Consider the following 16138-nt stretch of genomic DNA (forward strand, 5'->3'; position numbering starts at 1 on the left):
ATATTTTCGGCCAATTGCAGGGTTTGTTTCGGCCCTCTAGCCTATCCAAGGCTCCGAATAACTTTAGCCAATAGCGATCGATTCAAATGATGATTGACACATTGGTTAGCCAATGAAACGCCGGTATATAAATCCCAGCATACACCGCAGACTACTCCACGTTCGGGGGAAAATCGAGTCGGCGGCTGTTGCGTACGTTGCGAGACCTTGCGATTTAATATTGAGCCATATATAAGGCGCACTGTATTATAAGGCGCATGGTCAGCTTTTGAAAAAAAATAAGACTTTTAGGTGCGCCTTATAGTGCGGAAAATACGGTAATTTGACGATTTGGCCAACAGGGATCACTTTGCATTTTGTGGATAGATTGCAAAAACAAACGCTAAAGCCTGGCTGGATTATAGCCGATGGTCTCATGTGCAAAAAGGGTTGGGTAGGGTTACTTGAACTGGATTACTTTCAATGACTTTTGGATTACTCCAATACCAAATATGCTATTAAAAGACAAATAAACTAAATAGGAATAAAACGATGACTCACAACACGTGGTCAGCTTTCTCTCCTGGCTTTGATCTCTTTGATCTCCGGCAAAACGAACATCAAATGCGACAGAAACAAAATGAAAATAAATCCGACCAGCTTGCCAACATCATTTTTGCCGTTCCATGTGTTCCGTTACTCCCCAAACTTCCACAAAATTTAGTCATTTTATTCATGTTTACTTTATTTCTTTTATAGTCAGTGAACCTCTGTTTTCACAAGGCAAGCATTTTTGACTCCCGTCGGCCCCGTTTTGTCACCCGTTTTTCACTCGCCCATTCATGATGTCCCCGTTTGTCTCCTGCTACGACCCATTTTCTAACCCCGACCACGTTCTAATCTCCCGTCCTGGCTAACGACCCCTTTCTGACCACCGACCACGCTCTGACCCCCCGTTCCGGCTAAAGACCCGTTTTTTTGATCCCAACCACGTTCTGATCTCCCGTCCCGGCTAACGACCTGTGTTTTTCATCTAACTACGCTACGATCTCCTGCACCGGTAGACCCACTTCCGCATATTTGGTATTGGAGTCATCCAAAAGTAATTGAAAGTAATCCAGTTAAAGTACCCCTACCCAACCCTGGCAAAAACACATTTAAAGAAATACAGTGGCTTGCGAAACTATTCGCCCCCCTTTAACTTTGTAACCTTTTGCCACATTTCAGACTTCAAACATCAAGATATAGAACTGTCATTTATTGTGAACCATCAACAATAAGTGGGACACAATCATGAAGTGGAACACACTATATAGGACATTTTAAACTTTTTCAATGAAAAAAAAAAGAAAAGTGGGTGAGCAAAATGATTCGGACCCTTTACTTTCAAACTCTGTCCAGAAGTTCTGTGAGGATCGCTGAATGATTCAATGTTGATCTAAATGACTAACAATGATAAATGGAATCAACCTGAAATGGAATCAAGTCTCTATAAAGGCACTGCACTGTGATAGTCTCAGAGGTCTGCTTAAAGCGCGGAGAGCATCATGAAGAACGAGGAACACACCGGGCAGGTCTGAGATTGTGTGGTGGAGAAGTTCAAAGCTGGATTTGGATACTATTTTTTTGGATTTTGGATATTATTTCCCAAGCTTTGAACATCCCAAGGAGCACTGTGCGAGTTTCACAAGCCACTGTATCCAAAAGTAATGAGCATCCGTGTAGAACATTTATTAACTGATCGCTTTGACAATCTTGACACAAACAAGCCAAAACGTTTCAACTTCTGACAAGGATCAGGATGCCTCTGAATAACAATCCACCTGGACAGGACATCAAACCACTTCCGCTTCGTTCCTCGCCATTAACAACTCATCGTCGACATGTTAAGTTAATTGTTCATTTCCAAAGTTCTGGTGATTTGGATTGAGGGTGAACTGGAATCTGTTGAACTGAAGTCCAACAAGAATACTAGGTGTTTCTGTTGACTGTGGGGTACATTGAGAGCTTTGAACAATGACTCCGACATCTGGTCTGTGATGATTGATATCTTCAGTCATTCCAGGGACTTCAAAAACTACATTAATCTGATGGAGGAATCGGACATGACATGAATAAGATGAAGGAGCTATGGATTAAATTCCACTTGGAAGCACCAATGACCGTTCAAGGGAAATACATTGTTTCCAGGAATTACTGCAAAACAAAAGTAATCCATGAAAATTTCTAATTATACACGGTCTGAGATAAGGAAACCAAGGTCCAATGCCACTTGAAGGATATCGTGACTCATCTGTTTTCTGATTGCTGATTCGTGGCCCCGTTGGAGCCAACAGCCTTGTCACTGATTGGCTCCCTGACTCTTTTAAACCCCTGTCTTCCAAGAGGAAGCTGTCAGATCATCTGCGAACCAATGCTCTCAGCTAGGCAAGCTTTGTACTAACCGACATTATCTCGCCCCGTTTTCCTGCCTGATACCTGTTGCCAACCTGTTTCTGGACCCGTTTCTACTATCCGGCATTATCCTGCCCTGCTTTCTTGCCTGATACCTGTTGCGGACCTGTTTTTGGACCCGTCTCTGCCTTGCTCCTCCGTCCCAGCCATCAACCTGTTTTGCCCTTTTTCCTGCCTGATACCTGTTGCCAACCTGTTTCTGGACCTGTTTCTACTATCCGACATTCTCCGGTTTTCCTGCCTGATACCTGTTGCCAAGCTGTTTTCTGGACCCGTTTCTGTTTTGCTCCTCCGTCCCGGCCATCAACCTCTTTTGCCCTGTTTCCTGCCTGATACCTGTTGCCGACCTTTTTCTGGACCCGTTTCTATTATCCGACATTATTCTGCCCTGTTTTCCTGCCTGACACCTGTTGCCAACCTGTTTCTGGAACTGTTTCTACTATCGGACATTCTCCTGCCCGGTTTTCCTGCCTGATACCTGTTGCCAACCTGTTTCTGGACCCGTTTCTACTATCCGGCATTATCCTGCCCTGCTTTCTTGCCTGATACCTGTTGCCAAGCTGTTTTCTGGACCCGTTTCTGTTTTGCTCCTCCGTCCCGGCCATCGACCTCTTTTGCCCTGTTTCCTGCCTGATACCTGTTGCCGACCTTTTTCTGGACCTGTTTCTACTATCCGACATTATCCTGCCCTGTTTTCCTGCCTGATACCTGTTGCCGACCTCTTTTATGGACTCGTTACTGCTTTTGCTCCTCTGTCCCGTCCATCGACCTGTTTTCCCGCTGTCTACGACTACCCTCGCTCGACACGGAAGTACCACTTCCACGTTCCTGCCATCTGTCTCAATAAAAACGCTATTGGGTCCTGTCTCCGTTCCCGACTTGTGACATTTGTAGCAACAAACATATTTCGGGGAGTGATCTGCCCGGGTAGCATCTCAGCTGCTGGCAGGGTAAAAGAAATGGCAGCTCTGTCCTGTGACAAATTGTGGACTGATTGCAAGAGAAAAGGGGAGAACAGATTACGACTCCTGCCTATCCAGGACATTGTCAAAGCTATCTCGGTTCCCTTCTTCTCCCAGATGTGTTTCTATCTATATAACTACTCAGGGTTGGGTAGGGTTACTTTAACTGGATTACTTTCAATGACTTTTGGATGACTCCAAGACCAAATATGCTAATAAAAGACAAAAGAAACGAAATAGGAATCAAATGACTCCATTTTGTGCAGGCTTGGGGAGTAACGGAATACATGGAACGGCAAAAAGCTGTTTGGATTGATTTTCATTTTGTTCCTGTCGCATTTTATGTTCGTTTTGCCGGAGATCAAAGAGATCAAAGCCAGGAGAGAAAGCTTACCGCGTGTTGTGAGTCATCATTTTATTCATATTTAGTTTTTTTTTTGTCTTTTATTAGCATATTTGGTATTGGAGTCATCCAAAAGTCATTCAAAGTAATCCAGTTAAAGTAACCCTACCCAACCCTGCGGAGATCAAAGAGATCAAAGCCAGGAGAGAAAGCTTACCGCGTGTTGTGAGTCATCATTTTATTCATATTGAGTTTCTTTTGTCTTTTATTAGCATATTTGGTATTGGAGTCATCCAAAAGTAATTGAAAGTAATCCAGTTAAAGTAACCCTACCCAACCCTGCGGAGATCAAAGAGATCAAAGCCAGGAGAGAAAGCTTACCGCGTGTTGTGAGTCATCATTTTATTCATATTGAGTTTATTTTGTCTTTTATTAGCATATTTGGTATTGGAGTCATCCAAAAGTCATTCAAAGTAATCCAGTTAAAGTAACCCTACCCAACTCTGTAACTACTCCTACTTCTGTTTTAATTGTCACTGATTCCTGGTGGTAACATCCCATAATCTGTTTATATAGTGATTACCTTTTCACATGTATTCTTCATTTTTTTAATGGGCCGTTTATGGAATTGTATAATAGTCTGTTGAGTAACCTAACTTTGAATGCTGCTAACTATCTTTGCTGCAGTGTTTATTCACTGCTAATTTCATTTTCCTCATCGCCTGACGTTGTAAATACATACTTGGATGAGATTTATCTTCGAGTGCTTCTGCAGGCCCGTTGTAAAAACGGAATATCCACCTCCTTGCATGGCTAATAAAAAAACTGTTCTCTTCTGTTTTATGATCAGGTCAGCACTCAAAACAAGCACTTTCTATTCACAAGAACATGCAGGGTTGGGTAGGGTTACTTTTAACTGGATTACTTTCAATGACTTCTGGATTACTCCAATTGTCAGAAGGACCAGAACAGAACAGGAAACCCCAGAGCGTTTGTTACAGTTCTTTATTTAGGGAAGCGTACAGGGCTAGCGGGAGACGCGATGGCTGTCGGACGTCAGCGGCGGAGCCGGGAAGGTAGTTTCGGAACACATAGCCAATCGGAGTGCGGAAGTTTAGCAGGTCAAGTTTACCGGGGCTGGAGAGAAGATCGTAGCGTGGGACGGAAGCAGGTCGGTTAGGAGGCAGGCAGAATGCAGATCAAGACGGAACAGGTAACCAGGAGAGTCATACAGGGTACAAACGTAATCCTCAGACAAAGAGGTCTGGGCGTAGCGTGCTTAAGATGGGAGAATTAGCCAATCAGAGGGCGTCCACGTGATTGCTCCAGGTGACTCGAGTTAGCAACCACGACACCAATAGCAAATATGCTAATAAAAGACAAAATAAACTAAATAGGAATAAAATGATGACTCACAACAGGCGGTAAGCTTTTTCTCCTGGCTTTGATCTCTTTGATCTCCGGCAAAACGAACATCAAATGCGACAGAAACAAAATTGAAAATAAATCCAAACAGCTCTCCGACATCGTTTTTGCCGTTCCGTGTGTTCCGTTACTCCCCAAGCCTGCACAAAATGGAGTCATTTTATTCCTATTTATTTTCTTTTGTCTTTTATTAGCATATTTGGTATTGGAGTAATCCAAAAGTAATTGAAAGTAATCAAGTTAAAGTAACCCTACCCAACCCTGGAACCGGGAAGCCTGTCTGGCGTAGAAGGACAGGAAGCCAGAGGCCGACGGGATTGATAACGAATGGGGTAACAAAAGTAAACAGGAGAAACTAGACGGGAACCAAAACTGGAGAGACTAACCAACAGGACAAGAATAGAAAAAAAAACTGGAACCCGAAATGAAACAGTACAAAAATAAACAGGAACAATACCGGACTAGAGATGTCACAGGAAAACAGGACCAAGTCAGAACCCACGTCTTGTGGGGAAGAAGTTCGTTTGACGGGCTGACAAAGTAAGAGTGAGAGCACTGAGCTTAAATAGACGGAAAGCCAATCTGTCAACGAGCCGCAGCTGGCACCACATAGGCGGGGCCGATTGGGCACCATGGCAACCGTGACACGGGCGCAGTCAAATCATATTTAAAAACTAAATATGAATCAAATGATGACTCACCACACGCGGTAAGCTTTCTCTCCTGGCTTTGATCTCTTTGATCTCCGGCAAAACGAACATCAAATGCCACAGAAACAAAATTGAAAATAAATCCAAACAGCTTGCCGACATCGTTTTTGCCGTTCCATGCCGTTCCGTTACTCCCCGAGCCTGCACAACATTTTGTCATTTTAGAAGAGAAAGAAGCGCACACTCGATTCGGAGATCGTTGGTCGCGGGGAGTAGGTTGCTCGGAACACGGAAGTGGTCAAAATCAAACCGATCGTGGCGAGAGCAAAACAGGAGCAAAAACAGGAGCAAAACAGGAGCTGCGCACACTTAGAGAGGAAAAGGACGTGAACTTGATTCATGGCAGTGGTTCAAACGAGTGATCGTGTGTGAAGCTCTACGATAACATCAGAGACGGCTACTTGTCAAGAGGCTTTCAGCCCTGGAGCAGGACGAGCGGGCACTGAAGGGCAGGGAAGTCTCATCCCCGGAATCCTGAACAGTTCCGGAAGGTTTTAAGCATTTGCTATCGGATGACCTTCTTAGAACAGGTATGCACAGGAAAAATTCCAGCCTGTTGCTGATTGGCCAAATGAGAATGCAGTGAGTTCTCCATTACCATGGTAAATGTGATCCAGAACACCTTCATGAACCTGGGCCATACATACCTCGAGATGCCGTTTTTACCGACCTAGAGTATACACCTGTAAGAAAAAAACTACCTACAGAAGAATAAACATTCAAAAAAAAATGGAGGCATTCTACTGTCAGTAGAAGAAAGTGATTCAAGTGAGTTGCTGTCTACACGAGCATCGGGTATCCTCGGATTGACCCAGGTCCATCATGATTAAAATACAACTGTCCTGAATGTAGCGGTTTCCCATGAGTTGAAACTCAAGGTTTCATGGGTAATGGATCCGGTGTTGGTGACATACAGGCACAGGAATGGCTTAAAAGTTGTTAGCCTAGCTGTAGCAACAGGCCTGACCTGCTGCCTCGTTACTGGCTTCTCATCCTATGCCCTTTTCGGAGCAGACCGTATCTGGGCCTTGCCCCAAATATATACACAAAAGAGCAAAGAAGTTTGACGGAGAGGGAGACGTCGTTTATTGATATTCGTCAACGTTCAAACAGCCTTCTCATTCGTCTAAGAGACAATCAGCTTTCTTATACCCTCCGGAGCAGAAACATCACGTCCGACATATCACGTGTTGTTTTTCTCTTACTGGCCGCATGCCTCCAAGAATTGACAATGTTTTTCCCGGATTTGACCAATCCCAGCCAATACGGTTTTGCAATCGTCCACATGTTTCTATCAAGCCAGTGTTTCCCCCCCCTTCGATTCCTCAAAACCATGCAATTTCCCCGAAGAAGTTGCTGTGACCCAGCCAACTTCCTGTCATCTTCGCAAGCTGTTCCAAACCAAGCCGAGTGTTATTGCTTTGCTTTCTTTAAACTAGGGAGAAACAAGCCTGGAATTTCCTGTCTAAACAAGTGTGGCCTCAATCTGTCGATAAGCTCTGACTTCAGAATTCCACGACACCGCCTCAGTCCTTTCCCGAATAACAGACCATGGACCACTTGCGGGCTATTGGCATTACTCTGTGCTCTTCGGACTAACCACAGAGTCCGATTTATTTAACAAATTTCGTTTCAATGTAACAAGCAGCTAAAAACTAGCTGTCATTTTTGTTTTGGGTTGACCCGCCTACTCTTTTACCCTCCCTGCTCATTTATTGACATCATATATCAGCCTATCACAGTCATGCACACAGACACACCGACCAACACACAAAACCCTCCCTGACCTGCCCCTGTGATAGCATTTGCTGTGTGCTGTCTGCTGAACACAAATCAGATTCAGATTCAGATTCAGATTTACTTTATTGTCATTCGTGTACACGTGTATACAGAACGAAATGTCGATACATCTGACCCGCACAGTTTCTTTGAACGTCAGCCGGGATAGATAAGATTAACCATGTCTTCGTCAGAATTTTAGCGCAGCAGTTCGTCATCTCGCGGTTCGATGCCTCTTCCAGTTGTTAAATGGTCCAGTTTATTGTCCAGAGAGCGAATGTTAGAGGGGTTAGCCTTTAGCCTAGCTGTTAGCCCGGCCCGCTTCGTCGAGGGGTTAGCCTTTAGCCTAGCTGTTAGCCCGGCCCGCTTCTTCTTCGCGCCGCTGTCTTGCCACTCTGCTTCGCTGCTTTGTAGGCCGCTGGTCTTGTAGGTCTTGTTGACATAGCAGTCCGTGGCTAATAAACACTCCCGAGTGGTCGTAGCACCGAGCGCTTGATGTCGAGTGGTCGTAGCACCGAGCGCTTGATGTCCTCGTTCGGCGGTAACGCCGCCGTCTTGCCACTCTGCTTCGCTGCCTTGTAGGCTGCTGGGTCTTGTCGACATAGCAGTCCGTGGCTAATACACATCAAGCGCTTGATGTCTGGATGATCGCATATCCAGCAAAAAAAACTGCGATCGTAACTTAATCTGCAGTTCGAGCCGACTTTGTGCGCCATCAAAACTGAGTCGAAGACTGGATCTTATGGCCGACGCGTAAAAAAACCGTTGCAAGTCGATGCGGCCGCAGCCATCAGGGCGCCGCCATCTTGCCAATCACGATATAATAACAATAACAATAAAGACGATTTGATTTCAAAATCCGCAAAAGGTTCACTACTTGTAAAAATTGTACCCAGCTAAAATGGCTGATAATTATTTGTTTTCTTCATCAAGTTTAGGTTTTTTATTCCGTTCAATCGATGTTTTGTTTTTTTTCCGTTGTAATTCAATTCTATGTCGTCTGAGCTGTTAAACGTGTTTTATTATCCTCTTTAAATTTGCTGTCGTGTGTGACATCTGTATTGAAACTTTGCAACATTTTGTATGATGAAAGTTACTGACTAATAAATCATTTCACAAGTGGTCTCTTTGATCCGGTTTCCATTCTAAACATTACTTCCGTCATCAGTGTGTAACCGCGGTGTACCTGTCCCACCAAAGATCCACATTCACACTGGACTGGATGATTAGGTTTTTATTACAGTTTCTGCAAATGAAATGAGTCACAACATTAGCTTTTCTGCTGGCTTTGATCTTTTTGATCTCGTTGGCAGCTCGCTCTGTAGACTGCCCAAAGCATATCAAAGAGCTTTATTTTCAATTTACATAAAATACATTTTAGAATATCACAATACATTTTTACACCCATTTTAACAAGATACTTTTAACATGAGATCGTATAGTTGTTTTTTTAACATTACAATGAATTCAACATATTTTTCTTTAGTCTGAATTTTAACCATCATCATCCTTTTTATACATATGAGAAAATAGAAATAAGAACAATAATGAGTATAATAATGAGTACAATTTACCTGCAAATGAAATGAGTCAACACATTAGCCTCTCTGCTGGCTTTGATCTCTTTGATCTCTATAAGGGGAACTAACATTTTAGCACAACAGAAACAAAACGAAAATAAATCCAAACAGCTTGACAACATCAATCACATTACTGTGCATGTTGAGAGATTTGTCAGCTGTGGTTATAATGTTTAAAATTAACTTCTTTTGTTGAGCACCAAAAGATGTGTCTTACCGTTGGCAGCTCGCTCTGTAGACTGCCAGCAAAACCCGCCTTCCGGTCACATGGCAGAAGCCAAAACAAACCCTACCCCATACCACCAGGTGGCACTGTTGGACTCATCATTGCAGGACACTTACCAAAAACTATATACATATTTCAGCAGGAATTTCAATAAAACAAAAGTTATTATTCCACCCGTTACATTTGTTCCCGTTAATTTAGATTTGGGACAAGAACTAGATAATCCGTGTTCCCCATTACTTCCAGTCATTGGTATATACAAGCATAATGGCCCATAGTTGCAGGGATTAGCATTGCTGGTCATTTTACTTGAGCGAGGTTGTTGGGGCCATGGTTTGTTGAAAAAGCGCCAGGGATCCACTAGGGAGTGCCGATGAGCAGCGTGGCCACATGTACCCAAAAGTAGATGTCCAACGATTTTGTTTGGGTTTTTATGACGGTGCTTTAACACAAAACCTAGCAGCCTTTCCAGCAGCTCCATGTTATTTAGCTCTTTTTGTGATTTATTGTTTTAATTGTCTGCTTCTAACTTCGGTGTTTTTTGTCCCGTTTGACAACTAAACTTTGGATGACGTTCTATCCTATGGTTATGGGTTTAAATGTCTTCATTCGAGGAATCAACTCCTTGCCCTGAAGAATTCTCGTGCTGGCGTGATGAAGGGGCCCTATCATGGATGCAGAGCCGGAGCTAGCTAAGCGGCTAGCGGCGTTAGTCTTCGGTTCTGTCCGTAATCATGGGGAATAGGAACTCTCTACCAAATAAGACCGATCAACTGGCTGTGCTGGTGAAAAACATCAAAGCGTACAGGGAGTGCAGTTTGCTGTGTTCTACGGAAACTTAGCATCCCGGAAGCTAACGCGGAGCTACCCGGCTTCAGCACTGATAGACAGAGACACAAAAGCCTGCGGGAAGCGGAGAGTAGGCGGACTCGCTATCTACGTGAACACAAGGTGGTGTAACCCTGGGCACAAAGATTTAGGGACGTCGAACTTTTGGCCCAGCATTTGATGTCATCCATTCCGCTGTTTCTAAACCACAACACAACACCCCAAGGCCACTCTGTTATTTTGTTAATAAACAAGAAGATACTGCTGGAAGTCTGAATTTCCCTACAGGGATGAATAAAGTATCTATCTATCTTTCTAATGAAAGACACTCCAAGGGAGTGAAGAACTACTATATGTTCACGCACACACATAAACAGATCTCAAGTAGTTTGGATTATATAGCATTGTCATGATTACTCATTAGACTCACCTGTGCCCCCTGTTTGGCGCCAGCTGCTGCTGGTTACCTGATTAGTTCCCCTTCCTGTTTAAGCTCAGTGCTCTCACTCACCCTTTGTCAGTCCGTCAGCGAACCTCTGCTTTTGCAAGACAAGCACTTTGACTCTGACTCCCGTCGGTCCCGTTTTTTTCATCAATATACTACTCGTCTGTTCCTGATAACCCGTTTGTCTCCAGCTAGGACCCGTTTTTGACCACCAACCACGTTTTGATCTCATTTCCCGGCTAACGACCCGTTTTTTTTTATCCCTACCACGTTCTGATTTCCCGTTCCGGCTAACGACCTGTGTTTTCCGTCTAACTACGCTACGCTCTCCCGCTCCCGCATTCGGAACACGCCATCAAAAAAGACAAAAAAGACGATGACACGCAAAGAACAGGTAATAGGGGAAGGGATAAGTGAGGTTGTGAATAGGGTAAGCGAGGAAGGTAGAGATCAAAGTTGCTTACCGAGCAATCCTTGAAGTAAATGGATGGATCAGGGTTGAGAATGACAGTGAGCTCCTGAGGGATGAGGCAACTGACGGCTATTCAATCGAAGGTCGGACGGATTGAGGCTGCAAAGAGGACGTCTACTTCAAATGTGACACCTCCACCGTACAGTTCAGAATCTGATTCCGAACAGCACTCATCCTGTTTAAGTTTAGTAGACGCTGAAAATAAGGAGAGAATATGTCAATGGAATTTGAACTTGCAAGGAGAAACAGGGGCTTTTAGAATTCTATTCCCACCCTGAGTCTCCTATTTTTTGTAATAGTCACAGAGAGCCAATAGGGGCTAAATTTCCTGGGAAACGGCAGGCTAATTGGCTGCTAATACGGGTTACCCAGGACCGATCGGTGGAAAAACAGGAGGCTGGATGACCAAAAGCATGCAGTAGGCAGACAGGGATACTGGGAGCCGACAACAAAAAACAACCAAAGAAACAAACACAAAAACAGTCAAAATATATACCAAATGAGCATGCCGGGCTAGCCAGATGCAATAGAGAACAAACCCGGACTGATCGGCGGAAAAAAAAGGGACACTGGCTGACAAAAAAAAAAAACATGCAGTAAGCAGCCAGGATAAACAGGAGCCAGCCAACAAAAAAAAACAACAACAGCAACAAACACCAACCCAATCGTAAATATACCCAATGAGCACGCCGGGCTAGCCAGATGCAATAGAGAACAAACCCGGACTGTTCGGCAGAAAAAAGGGGGCGCTGGCTGACAAAAAAAAAACATGCAGTAAGCAGCCAGGAAAAACAGGAGCAAACAAAAAACAACCACAGCAACAAACACAAACCCAATCGTAAATATACCAAATGAGCATGCCGGGCTAGCTAGATGCAATAGAGAACAAACCCTCACTGATCGGCAGAAAAAAAGGGATGCTGGCTGACAAAAAAACATGCAGTAAGCAGCCAGGATAAACAAGAGCCAACAACAAAAACCCAATCGTAAATATACCAAATGAGCACAACGGGCTAGCCATATGCTATAGAGAACGAACCCGCACTGTTTGGCGGAAAAAAAGGGGACCCTGGCTGACAAAAAAAAAACATGCAGTAAGCAGCCAGGATAAACAGGAGCCAACAAAAAAACAGGAGCCGACAAAAAAACAACCACAGCAACAAACACAAACCCAATCGTAAATATATCAAATGAGCACGCCGGGCTAGTCAGATGCAATAGAGAACAAACCCGCACTGATCAGCGGAAAAAAGGGGATGCTGGCTGACAAAAAAAACATGCAGTAAGCAGCCAGGATAAACAGGAGCCGACAACAAAAAAACAACCAAAGCAACAAACACAAACCCAATCGTAAATATAACAAATGAGCTAGCCAGATGCAATAGAGAACAAACCCGAACTGATCGGTGGAAAAAAAGGGGACGCTGGCTGCCAAAAAAAAAAAAAAAATGCAGTAAGCAGCCAGGATAAACAGGAGCCGACAACAAAAAAACAACTTAAGCAACAAACACAAACCCAATCGTAAATATACCAAATGAGCTAGCCAGATGCGATAGAGAACAAACCCGCACTGATCGGTGGAAAAAAAGAGGACGCTGGCTGACAAAAAAAAACATGCAGTAAGCAGCCAAGATAAACAGGAGCCAACAACAACAGCAACCACTGCAACAAAGAAAGAACCCAGCGGGGGGAAAAAAAACAAACGAGCTATTATATTAATTTCAAGTCATTTGTTAAATCAGATTGGGAATTGATTTTCAGGTGAGTCACAAATTGCAAATAGCTTCTCTCTTGCCGTGTTTTCCTTATTTTCTTTTTCTTTGTGGAGGATCTGCTCAGCATACACTAACTTCTACTCAAGTAATTATTTGGACGATTACTATTTACTACTACTTGAGTGATATTATTCTAAAATATCTCAGCCAAATGCGTACTTCTGCGTCGAAAAACGCGCTTTGGGGCCCAAGTGTATACTTTGAGTAACTTCGGGCCCTCAAATCAAGTAAATCGGTTTAGGCTTTTGTACCAGCCGGTCCGGTTGAGGAGAATCATTTCAGGCGCCATCTTACCTCTAAGCTAAGTTCACAAAAAGGAAAGGCTGAAGAAAGGCTTCGCTAAAGGCAACGTGTGTGAATGTGAGTGTGTGTCTGCCCAACCTGCATTATTTATTTGCACTCATTAAAAGTAATCAATTGGAGAGCGGCATTGATAAAAAGCCTCTTTATTGGGCTTTCCAGAATCCATCACTATAATGTAGTTGGTGACTTTGGAAGCCCGGCTTGATTGTTTTGTTCCACAAAAGGACCCAAATGAATGAGAATGTTGTTTGGGCCGACAGGTCGATACTATACCCCCGATGAACTACAAGGAAATTGTATCGGTTCATCAAACAAAGACGCAGATGGCCGACAAATCTCGACGTGTCGATGAGTTCATGTGAGTATCGATATGTATTTTACACCATCGTTTATACGGCACTTGTATTGTTCCTGTCACCGGAAGACACAAAGCGAGAAAAAACTTATAGCGTTGCATTCTGTGGAACTTAACATCTAAGACACGAGAGCAACGCAATGTCGAGTAATTCTGACTCATTGAGGCGAGAAATGGACATTTTGTGTTCTAATCTCTTCATTAGATTCGATGTTTTAACCCGTCTCGTGTGTTAGGGTCCCCGACGACCCGTTTTGTATATTAAATACAAGAAAAAACACATGTATTTGTCAGGGATTCCTGTTCTTTTCGACCCTGACTCCCACCTGCTTTTGCTCCAGTCTGTTTCCCGGCTTCGACCCGTTTTTTGATCCTAACCGAGTCCACTCTACTCTCCTGGCTTTTGACTCGTTTCTGATCCCGACCACAATTTTTGCTCTCCTGCCCCGGCTACTGACCCGTTTTTTCCCGTTCCCGACACCGCCATCGCTCGAAACGGAAGTGCCACTTCCGCATTCAGAACGACCTGTTTCCCGCGTCCAGCGATCACTGGATCGTGGCTGAAACCCTTTCTTTTCTTCTAATAAAACAGAGAAACGTAACGCAAGTGGGTTCTGTCTCCGTTCTGTTCCTGACATCTCATTTAAATTGTTACATTTGTCATGTAGTCAGTTTTGAACCAGCTATAAAAACACAAATTAAAACAATTTAATAATGGACTGTCATATCTGCAGAAAAAGACACTAAAAAGATAATCTATTGTGTCACACATGTAGGTTATTGCAGGGTCATGAACCGGAACAGGATCAGGACCCAAATGCGTGACGTTTCTCTCACCAGCCTTTTATTTTACGGGAGTCATGCACGTTAGGCAGCGGTCTGGCGTGGAATAATAAGAAGCCAGAGGCCGACAAGATCGATACCAATCGCCCGAGCAGTTATCGGACAGATGGGGTAGATACCCGACAGGACGGGACAGACAGGGTTGATATCAAAACAGGATATCAAAAATAAACAGGAGAAACTAGGCGGTAACAAAACAGGAAACCGATATTAAACAACGGGACAAACGGGATTGATATCAAAACAGGATATCGAAAATAAACAGGACAAAATAGACGGGAACGAAACTGGAAACCGATATTAAACAGGGCAAAATGATGGGGAACAATACCGGACAGAAAATACGAACAGAAAACAGGACCAAGTCAAAACCCACGTCTTGCGGGGCAGAGGTTCGTTGACGGACTGACAAAGGAAGAGAGCACTGAGCTTAAATAGATAGAAAGCCAATCAGTCAACGAGCCGCAGCTGGTGCCACAGGGGCATGGCCAATTGAGCGACATGGCAACTGACATGCAGATACTTTTACTCTAATTTTGTTATTTGTTTTGGAACAAGTAGTCGATCTCGGTCCTTCATCGCTGTTGTTTGTATGGTCTTGAAAATGTATATTTTCCTCTTTGACTTGTTTAAATTTGATAGTTCTGTTGAAGTTGTATTGCTGGAATATACATGTTTAGGTTTGTTCTTGAAGTTAATATCTGTTCGTCAAAACCGACCCTTACACTACAGATTTTATTGTAGTTAAGAATATTTAAATGAAAAAATGAAACATATTCTGCAGATGTATTTGTCATTATTACTCATTGCACTCACCTGTGCCCTCTCCTTTTACCTGCTATTTAAGCTCAGTGCTCACTCGCCCTTAGTCAGTCCGTCAGCGAACCTCTGCTTACGCAAGGCAAGCAGTTTGACTCTCACTCCCGTCAGTCCCGTTTTTTTTCATCCGTATACCACTCGTCTGTTCCTTATTCCCTGTTTGTCTCCAGCTATGACTTGTTTCTGACCACCGACCACGTTCTGATCTCCCGTCCCGGCTAACGACCCGTTTTTGACCACCGACCGAAAAAACATGTTCATGAATAAACCTAACAATGTAACCAAGGGATGATGCTTTGGTGTTTTCAGTATATTCTACAGATGATTTATCTATCCATCTATCTATTTAGACATCTATATATTTATCCATCCATCTATCGTTATACCAAAGCTTCTCGTGGGAGGTGGCTAGAGTCAAAAACAAATTCACCAAACATTCATTCCACTTCACTCTTCCCAACCTGACACCAAACATTAAGCCCACAGCGCAACAAAGGCTGAGTCGCTGTGCCATGTAACCCTTCATCAGCGGGAGGACCGACAACATATACTGGTTTACCCCCTACGCATCATAGGTGTTGATATTAGTCTTTCTTAACTATCCCTTGCACACACTCTTCCATTAAATGAACAGAACTCACATGCATAGCACGTTTAACTCATTTTTCTTTCGAGTTTTTTTAGAATACATGGAAAAATAAACATGTGTATTTCGTATTGGTTGGAATAAGAGTACGCGGTCACTTCTGGACAAAAATACAAAAAAACATCGGCTCATAAGCTGAACATTGGAAGACAATTCACTTTTCAAGAAGATGCAAATTGGAGTACACAAGACTG

This window comes from Urocampus carinirostris, chromosome 18 (assembly GCF_059441175.1).
Source record: "Urocampus carinirostris isolate Australia breed hairy pipefish chromosome 18, RoL_Ucar_1.0, whole genome shotgun sequence".
NCBI lineage: Eukaryota > Metazoa > Chordata > Actinopteri > Syngnathiformes > Syngnathidae > Urocampus > Urocampus carinirostris.